The sequence below is a fragment of the Gavia stellata genome, chromosome 9 (assembly GCF_030936135.1).
Source record: "Gavia stellata isolate bGavSte3 chromosome 9, bGavSte3.hap2, whole genome shotgun sequence".
NCBI lineage: Eukaryota > Metazoa > Chordata > Aves > Gaviiformes > Gaviidae > Gavia > Gavia stellata.
This window is the reverse complement of record NC_082602.1, coordinates 31,780,957-31,791,030: the sequence shown is the minus strand read 5'-3', so window position 1 is coordinate 31,791,030 and position 10,074 is coordinate 31,780,957. Positions and strand designations below refer to the sequence as shown.

Below are 10,074 nucleotides of genomic sequence, written 5' to 3'. Positions count from 1 at the left end.
GTACTTAAGGTGTATAAAATCAGTGATGGATTTTATTCTTACAAATTCTGTGGGGCAGGGAATAATTATCTCTGTTCACAGAAAAGAAACTGAAGCACAGCTATTTTGCCTTACAGTCATTTGGAGTCCGGCTGTGATGGCATTTCAGTCTAAATCTTCCGTGTTTAAGTCTGCCAAACTATTATTCCCTGCTAAGCATTCTCAAAAGGAAAGGGAACAACACATCAAAGGTTTGCTGCATTTTTTCTAGGTGGTTTAGATACTACCTACTGAAGTCAGAGGAGAGAGTCTTCCTGGCTCCAGTGAACCTTCAGCCCTCAGCTGCAATCTGAGTAGAAGCTGACTGTATCGGAGGCTGCTCTGAAAGCAGGAGGGGCATCAGGGAGGATTAGGTGGGATTTCAGGAAATCCATCTGCCAAATTGCCCAGCGTTGCATATCATATCAGAGTACGCACAGTTGCACACGGGAGGTTGCAGGGAGACGGGGCAATTACGATCATACAGCCTCCATTACCTCCCTGCACCTTGCTCCTCTGTCCGCGAGATTAGCCCAATAATCCTCATGCCTAAGAAGCATTAATACCAGTGAGGCATTAAGAAATGCTTCTCTGTCATTCAAACCTCTCAAAGAAAAAAAAAATTAGACTATCTTTGTGACTTAAAATATCCACGTTTCTAGTACATTTAGCTGGCTAGGCATTTCAATCCCCAAGGCCCGCTGAATCAAAACAATGCTGCCAGTCTCAACAGTCTTTTGCAATGACGCTAATTAACACTATAGACTGCTGCTGGAAGTGTATTGACAGGATGCAATGAAAACGAAAATCATGTATCGCACTGGAGACAGAACTTTTATCAGCATGTGAACTGGCACAAAGTTTTCTTGTGGTTAGAAGTTGCAAAGAATGATTGAGCCAGGGCAAATGTTGTTTTCATTGTTTTTGTTTTTTAAATGTCAACCATTTGGGACTTCCCATGCCTCAGGATACTGCCACAAGAAAGGGCAGGAAATGACAGCAGTAGAATTAATTCTAAAAAGAAAAAACATCAGGTCTGGCTGCAGCAGTGGAAAAAGATAAATGTGAAGGAGTGTCGGAGGTGACTGGGGAGAGTGCTGTTAGCATGGAGGCTCATCACAGCAACATCACAGGAGCTGCAGGAGGTTGGTGTGGCTCGCCTGCAATTTTTAGCAAGAGCTTTGGGCTTGCCTACATGTAGGTTCTGTAATAACCGTACCGGTGCGTCTTTAGCTCTAATTTGTAAGATTTAAGTGCCTAGGAACTAGCTGGGACACTACTGTGCTACATGCTGAACAAAGGACAGCCCAAACAACATATAATGAAAGTAGGTTTTTCCAGGTGTAACTTACTCAGCGCACTTGTATAATCACAGTCACACTTAGGATTTAACTATACTGTGCATAGATCAGGCACGACAGCAGTGGCAGGGCCTTAGCACCGGGACTGCAGCTTCAGCAGTGCTGCTGTCCCTACCTGACACACGGAGACAAGACAGGGACTTTGTGGATGGTGCTCCCTGAAGACCCCTGGCAAACCACGCTTGCTTAGAATAAAATAGTTAGACAATGAAAGCGATTCCTAATGAAAAAAATAATAACTCTGTACGTAGTCTTGCCATGATGTGAAATGCAGGAATCAAATCAGCCTGCAGTACTTACGTTATAGCAGACCAGCCCTCTGACGAACGCAGAGGATGGCAGTCTGGCAACCTGGACTCTGCTCCCAGCTCCTCCCCAGCAATGCCAGCCTTGGCCCTCCAGCGCCAGTGGTCCCAGAGGAGTGTGGGGTGTTCAGCACATCTGCTGTTTCAGTCACCTTGTTGTTCTCCCTTAAAGTGGAGTTGCTAACACTTTTTTAGTTGAAGAAGAAAGTAAGCCCCTCCAGTGGGCAAAGCTATAAAAATGCGGTGTGTAATTAACAAATGTTACCTGGAAATTGAGCAATTACACACTTACTTTACTTTTTCTTAGGTAACAAAGCATGAGCCAAACACCAGAACTACAACCTTTTGAAAACAGGGGCCAAATTCTGCTTCCGCCTCTGCAATGCAGAGCTTATGTCTGCAGTAGAAGAGAAGGCTGCATTTCAGATGGTAAGTTCTCTCACTCAGAAATTGTCTTCCTCAGCATTTGTACATGCCAAATGAGAGCTATGGCTGGCTAGGAGTTACAGTAATTCAGTCATTCTTATTTAATATGAATGCAGACAGTTTGGGGAAGGGGCTTGCTCTATGTCCCATCATTATCATTCCCCAAGTATCTGTGGCTGCCCCCCGGGGATGAGATACTGTTCAGATGAAAATCTGGCCTAAGCACAGGCATTGTAAGAGTCAGAACTGTCTGAGCATCAGTGCTGGGACTAGAGCCATGGGGAGTCCAGCTGAGTACAAAAAAATCCTTTTCACCTGCCTTTAAGGAAGAAATCCGCTAATCAGGCTCAATTTTCTTAACCTGATTTCAGTCCTGCTGAAAAAAACGTTCAGAATAAAAGGTGAAAATCAGCTGAAATTCTGCCAGGTCTGGGGGAATACACTAGGTCACACATGATTAATGTCAGTGGGACTGCAGACAAAGCGTATGGCAAAGCAGAAGCATAAATCTCAGGACTGCGAGCAGAGTACACGGGTGTCTCTGCAGTTGCCTTTAAATAACTAGAAGAGAAAACCAAGTAAGAAGCATTTGGGCACTGAAGTGACTGTGTTACAGAGCAGCCAGGCTGTGTGAACTTTGCCACTCAGCTGCAGAACAGGAGTAGGAGTGGCAATAAAGCGTTTCTGAAAGCAAAGCTTAGACTTGGGTTGCATGGCAATTAGCAAGTGAGTGTTTAATGGCACTGCTTTCTGAAAATGGACAATTTTCCTTTATGTCTGTTCCACACCTGCTTTTTTAATGTATTTTTAGCAATATGGAAGGCACAGCATATTATGAGCAAAGCCATGGCTAGATTTTTGCCTTTAAAACATTATTTTGGAGGTTAAAGCTGGGGCCACGAGTTCTCTCCACAACCTAGTCTAGTTTATGCTCTCACCTAAATAATGTTTTTGAAGACACATGCCTTCATCTGACTCCTTCACTGCTTTAGAGGTGATGGTTAGGATATTAATGTTTAATTATCTGAAGCAGTGTTATCCTTCCCAAAGTAATGAAAATGTGAAGGTTTATGGTTATGAGCTCTGAATGGTTTCCAGATTGATTTTCTCTAAGATCCCAGTGTTGTTTTTAAGGATCTGTAAAAAGGTTTCAAGGGAGCATTTTCTAGAACCCCAAAATTTGCATTTGTGATTTTGGAAATTCCAATTACCTGGAAAGAATAAGGAGAAAAAAAACTTGCTCTGAAATAACGCTCTCAATTGAAGTTTGTAAGTAGACTTATGCAGCACATCTGTTTTCAAAGTCATCCAAGGTATGAACTGAGGAAATAATAGCTGGGGTTTTTTTTTATATATATGTATAAAATATATATATATAAAGCATATAGGTATATGTATACTATTATACATATATAAATTAGCCAAAATAAAGGAGGAATCTGATCTAACATCAAAGTTAGCCCTGCCACGAGCAGGGGATTGGACTAGATATGCTCCTGAGGTCCCTTCCAACCCAAATGATACAATGATTTTGACTTGCCTTTCTATTGTTATGTGTCAGAAGTTCCTGCAGGAAAGATGCCATTACTTACTTTACCTGGTCTGCTATAGTAAATGCAACTGTTTTCACTGACCAGCTTGTCTGCTAAGGTAGTTTTTTTAATTTTATTTTTTATTAAATAAAATAAAATGGCATTTATGTACTGCTCTGGATTCCAAAAAGCTTTGTGTTCTATGGAGAAATTGCTGCTCCCACCACTGAAATGTACTCCAGATTTTTGATGCCCGGCAAATTTTTCACTTTCTTTGTTTAATCCCGTCAGAATAAGGAATGAAGTACCGGCAGGCATTAACTGAAGCTGGACTCTGTTTATTAACATCACTGGATTTACTCTTACATGGCATGTGGGCGCAGAGGCTTTTGACGTCGTGCGTAGGGGTTGGTTCTGGAAAACGAGATGCTGTTTACTCAGGGAAGAAGAGGCTGTATTAGCCACTACTTGCGCACCGACCTTGCGAAAAGGGGAGGCGGCTTTGCGACTGTCTCTCTCAAAGCTGTTGGGGTGCGAAGTCCTCCTGCATGGCAGCTTCTCGGGCCCCGGTCTTGGGTAGCACCGTGAAACGCCTGACACGGGATCCCTTGCCCAGAAGGGCTTAGCTAAGAAGAGAAAAAACCCACCCTCCTGATTGAAATGGTATTTATGCACATGCTGTAAATGAGCTAATGTGTGACCTCCAGCAACTGGAGCCGTTGGCACCTTCAGCTCACGTCCCGTGTCGTTCCCGTCAGTCTGCTGTCAGCGCGCCTTCGGCAGCGGGTGCGGGGAGGCGGCGGCCGGGCAGGGCAGCGAGAGCGGGCGGCCAGCGGGGCCACGCCGTCACCGCGGGGTCGGCTACCGCGGGGCGCTCCGGGCTGCGTCCCGACGGCCCGTGGATGCCCCCCGGGACAAGAGATGTCCCATCGCTGGGCCACCTGCTGCAGTGCCTGGCCGCCCTCACCGGGAACGGGGGGGGGAACGTCCCCTGAGGAGGCAGCAAGGCTGAGACCCGAGGAAAAAGTGTGCTCGTCAGGTAGCTGACGGGGGCGGCCGTTCGCCCCACCGCCCCTGCAGAACGGCAACGCTGTGAAAGGCGGCCCGCGGCCTCCCGCAGAGCGGGGCCGGCCCCGCCGCCCCGCGGGGGCTGCAGCCCGCCCGGGCGGACCCGGGCCGGGGGGCGGTGCTTCCCCCTCAGGGCTTTCCCCGGCCCCGCCCACTGCGGGCAGGCCGCCGGGCTGGCCCCGCCCCCACCACGCCCCCCGCTGCCGGGCGGGAGCACCGCCCGCCGCCGCCATCTTTGTTGATGTGTCAGCTCGCCGGGACGGTCGCGGCCGGCGGGGCGCACCGCCGCCATGGGGGAGCTGCCGCCTTCCCTGCCGGCCTCGTAGCGAGCGGGTGAGGGGCCGCGCCGGAGGGCAGGCGGAAAGGCGGGCGGGTGCGCGGGTGCTTGTTTGCTGCCGGCGCCCCTCAGCCCCGCGCGGCCCCGCAGGCGCTGCCGGATTCCCTAAGGGGGCGGTGCGGGTGCACCCGCGGCCGAGGGGGCCGGGGCGAGGCGGGACGGCTCGGCGCTCCCCGGCGGGCCCGGGGAGGGGCCGGCGGTGCCAGTGAGCCGCTTCGGCCGTCTCCCGCGGCGTGCCGGAGGCAGAGGGCAATAAACCCCGGGAGGGACGTGGCCGCGCCGGCCTCCCAAGGGCCGCGGGGGCGGAGGGAGGCTTCCCCCGGGGGCCCTGACGCCGCGGTGGCCGCTGCGAGGGGACCTGCGTGTGCAGGTGGGGGCAGCTGGCTGGCAGCGGTCGCGCCAGGTCTGTGGGAGGAGAGGGGTGAAGTGAGGGAGGGTTCCGGAGAGAGGAGAGGGGTGAAGTGACATGAGGTCCGGGGGGCTAAAGTCCTGCCTTAGCAGCGCCTTCTGAGTCAGGACCTCTCGAGCGGGTAGCTCTAGCTCCTGTGCTGGCTCGTAGTCCCTTTGTTTCTTGACAGATTTCTTCTCCACGTTATTAATTAGGTTGTCCTGTTTGGTTGGTTGCGAGTTGATTTCACTGTGTGGTTAAATAATTCGATAACAAACCCCAGCAACTGTTAGACCAGTATGAAGGTTATTTTTTAGAGTCGGCTGCAGTGTTGTGGTAGAGTATGTATCCTTGTTTTTGCAGATAGTATTTGCAAAAGCTGCTTGCCCTTCTAGGTTTGAAAGCAGGAAGCTTTACTGCAACTTCAGAGAGATGGCAGATTTTGGCTCTTGTCCTGGAAAATAGTCTGCACAGGTGAGTCTGATATGTGTATACTTCCAGTGAGACTGCAGACCAGGGGAGGACCTCTTGCAGAATTGAAATCTGTGTGTAAGATTAGAAATGTGGTAGTCTGGCTTTATTGTTGGTTTGCTTTATCTTCTTCAGAAGTTAAAATGTTGCAAGCAGAATTCACTAAAAAAACACGCGTGACTAGTGTCCCACTATGTCTTGTTGTATAAGGAAATTGTTGAAACAGCATGAGCCACAGCTGCGTTTTTGTATTGACAAGGAAATGTAATCACTGGCTGCTATGAATGCTTATGCTGCCATTGACTTTAGGAGGAGATGGTTAAGCTCTAGAAGTATGAGAAACTGAAAGTCTGAAGATGTTTCAAGAGACTGTCAATTTGAAATGTCATCCATTTTATGAAAAAAAAAAGTAAACTTGTTCTGTATTGCCTTTGAGTCCTCTTATTTTTTCGAAATTCTTCAATCATCTATTCTTTACTTGGCTTTAAAACAATATTTACTATTGTTTTATAAGTCTTGATTTGGGGTTGTTGACAGATGCTTGGTATTGTGAGGTTCAGTATTTCAAAGTGTTGAGAAAAGGAATGAAGAACCAAATACAGAGAAATGTTTCTTTGGTGCTAATTAGCAGCTACACTGCTTATCACTACCCAAGGCTAATACTGAATTTCCTGAAGCTGACTTTTTAAAGAGCTATGGAAAAAAGCAAGTGTTTTGCTGGATTTAGTAGTGTTATTAGGCAGGAGAAATAAGTTAAAACAGTTGTCTGCAACTTTCGTTAACATGTGGGCTCCAATAGGCAGTATCCTGTACTTACTTCTGGGTTGGCTTATTCTGAACTTGCTTTCCTGTTGCCAAAAACAATATTGGAAAGCCTTACAGATAATTCTTATCTTCAAGGCATAGACCAAGACCCTGCTGCCTCAAATTGAGGGTGAAAAAAAAAATCTTGTCAGAAACAAATTGGTGTCAGAAGAGAAGAGAAAATTGTGACCCTAATTTCAACAAGTACACGGAATACTGATTTTTTTTTTTAATGTAATAATATTGTATATAATACTACCTCTTATATTAATTTGCAGAAGTCAGTCTTCTGTAGAGCTTACAGTTGACTTATTCAGATCCTTAAAGGATTGAAGTTTTCTGCTTGTTTGTTTCCAGGGATACTGGAGAAACTCTGTAGGAAAATCAGGTTTGAAAACGGTAGAGCCTTACCATCATCATGAATGGTGTTTTTTCAGTCTGCAGTGGTCATGCAGACTGTAATGCCATGGTTGGAATTTTACAACCCCGTTGCATTTTCTGGAAACAACATTTGAAAACAGCCATTGATAGCAAATATGCTGGCATCTTCAATGCCAAATATGCTAAAACCCATATCTTACCAATACCACGACACTACAATTTTGTAAGGTCTGCCAGTGCTCTAACTTTTATAGTGTGAATGAGAGTTACGACTCAGTTATAGGTGGAAAAGACCTGTCATAGAATGTATGCTTTGTTCAGGTTGTGATCTCAATCATAAATTTGATTTCTTCCCCTCCCTTAAAATGTTCTTATTTGTACAGGTGATGTTATCAGTGTCAGAACGTGAATGCAAACAGGGTAGTGGTAGTGACTAACTGGCTGGTACTAGCCTTGTCGTAAGCAGGGTTGAAGGCATGATGCTAAAATCCTGAAAGGTTACAGTAGTGCTGTTGCTGGCATTGCATCGGTTGCTGAAGGAGTGACTGGTTTTCTTTACTTGAAGAGTAAGAGTTCTGTGCTGAAGACACTCTACTAATAGAAAATTACTAGTTTATGTGTAAACTCTTAAGTATTCAAGTCTCATTTGAAGTTCACAGTAAAAGGATATTGTTGCTAGTATAGTGTTTTCCCCTGAGACATGAGCTTCCAACCTTGGGACTAGTATGACAAAAAATAACACTCTCAAGGTATGCCCCATGACTTGTGTTGTGATGGGAACAAGTCCAGTCCCACTTATTAAACCTTAACTGATGTACTTTATTTTGTAGTTGTGCTGTTACTTGACTCCATATGTGGAGTTAGTATGACTATAATATTAAGCACTTGCATGAGATCAGTAGAAAACCTAGTGATGCCTTGAAGGAATTAATACAATATTGGTCAACTATCTAACATAAGCAAAGATAAAGTTTGAGTAAACCTTGTCTTCTAAATTACTTGACTCATGTCAAAAGAATTGATAGAAGTGCTGAGCTTTGCACCTTGGCAGTGCCATGGGCCTATGCAATCTGTGTTTATGTGAAGTCATTAAAAAAAGAGAAAAATAATTGAGATTAAGTGTTAAACTGATAAAAGCAAGGAAATCCTGAGAGTACCCACTGTGTATACGCACTGTTCCACTCCCCTCCCTTCAAGCACGTGCATCAAAGCAAGTCTTTGTGTGAGCTAAATCAGGGAGCTTTGTCAAGTTATGCTTGGACTGGAGGACTCGGTGTCCCAGCACACGGCCAGCTATACCACTTGTGCTGTGAGTCACAGTTGTCCTGTCTGCATTGCAGTCCTCTAGCTTTTCTGTGTAGATGGGACCATGTTATGTTACATCTTCCTTCTCAGCAATACTAGGTGATATCCCAATAATCTTTTCTCTAAATTAGAGCCGTATCTTCTATTTGGTCTTGAGCAAAAGTGAATTAATATTGGGAGAGCTAGTGGAGCTGGGACTCAGGTGTGTTTCTTTTGTTTCCTATATGTGCAATCTGTAAATACAGGAAGGCCATCAGTGTATGAGACCTCACGGCCACCCTCTGTCTGTTTCATATATAATACAGGCAGTGGTGATCAGCTTCATCTCTTCTTAAGCTGTTCTTTTTTTGACATGGGTGTTGTGATGCTTTTCAATCCAGTTCATCTCCTTTTATTTTGTTTCATCACTTCTAAACTTGAGTGGCTTGCTGCTCTGATTACCTTTACATCTGGAGATGTAACCAAATGCATTTCAAACAGTCCTTCTGGCTTTATACATTTATACATCTGTTTATACATCTCGTGCTAGATTATGTAAAATACCTGGTTTTGTGGACCTTTCTATCCCAGTCCCTTTCGATTTAGTTGAAACCTTTGATTTGTCCCTCTACACAACTGGTATACAATAGAGCTGCTTTTTGTTTCTTGTTGTTGTAGAACAGAACTACTTTAGCTGAATCCTCATTTCTTTATAAACTTCAGCTGAAAATAGAATTATCTGTAGGATTTGAGTTTCCTTCTTTTGCAGTGTTATCTGGTGGTGTAATGCTTAGTCTGGGAAAGCCATTTGTGATGGAGTTCTTACCTGTATTTTGCATGGTATCTTTCATAAGTTGGGTATTAATTGGAAACAACAGGAAAGTTTCTTTTGCTAGTCAATGTGATGAGCAGTAGACAGTAGTTGAGGATATTTTGCTTTAGGAAAAGAAACAAAAAAAACTCACCCAACAGGTGAAGTAGAAAGGTGTCTTCAGTCTGTTCAGATTAGTTTAGGTGAAAGTATTCGGATTACACTACAGCTAACTGCTAACATAAATTGTAAGATTTCTCTTCCGTTTTATTTTTAGTCTTACTGTCATGTAAAATTTTTAGCAAGAATTCTGGTGCAATGACAGGTTGGCACAGTTTGATCAGATAATGACTATTGTCTAGTAAACATGTGAAAAGTTCTTGAAGATATGCATCTTGGGTTTTGCAATGAACTCAACTATAAGAAGAAAAAAACCGTTGTCATACCCCAAAATCAATTATTTCTTTAGCAGTCTTGTTGGACTGTCATGATAGCATGTAAGCTGTCCTACAGCTTCATCTCTTACCAGAGTGTCATAACTTGGAAATTAAACCTGAATTGAAGTGAAGTGTCAGTTCCTGTGATTCTAACAGTTGTCTGGTTGTTAATAGTTACTTTAATGTCTCTGTCTGAGGATAATGTGTTTAAAGATAATAGAAAGTACTTACTATTCTATTGTGATTCATCTAAGATCATGTTTCTAATAGAATGGTTCAAAATGGTGCTGATGTGCAGTCTTTGTTTTTGCTGGGGTTTTCTGATGAACGTCACAGCTTCATCGAGAAAAGCCTTTTGACTGTTGAAGTTTCAATCATATGTCACTTCATTTCATGTCAATGATACAATCATATGTCACTTCATAGATGCATGAGTTGCAATGTACGGCAA

General features: G+C 44.6%; 1 protein-coding gene across 1 annotated transcript in view; it reads left to right on the top strand.

The window, feature by feature from the left end:
* Positions 1–5,882: 5,882 nt before the first annotated feature.
* The window catches only part of CCDC186 (coiled-coil domain containing 186), a 38,407-nt gene continuing 34,215 nt past the window's right edge, over positions 5,883–10,074 (top strand). Inside the window, exon 1 of the mRNA XM_009819701.2 lies at positions 5,883–5,909. The gene's annotated coding sequence lies outside the window, so the exon portion shown is untranslated. The remainder of the gene's footprint in view (positions 5,910–10,074) is intronic.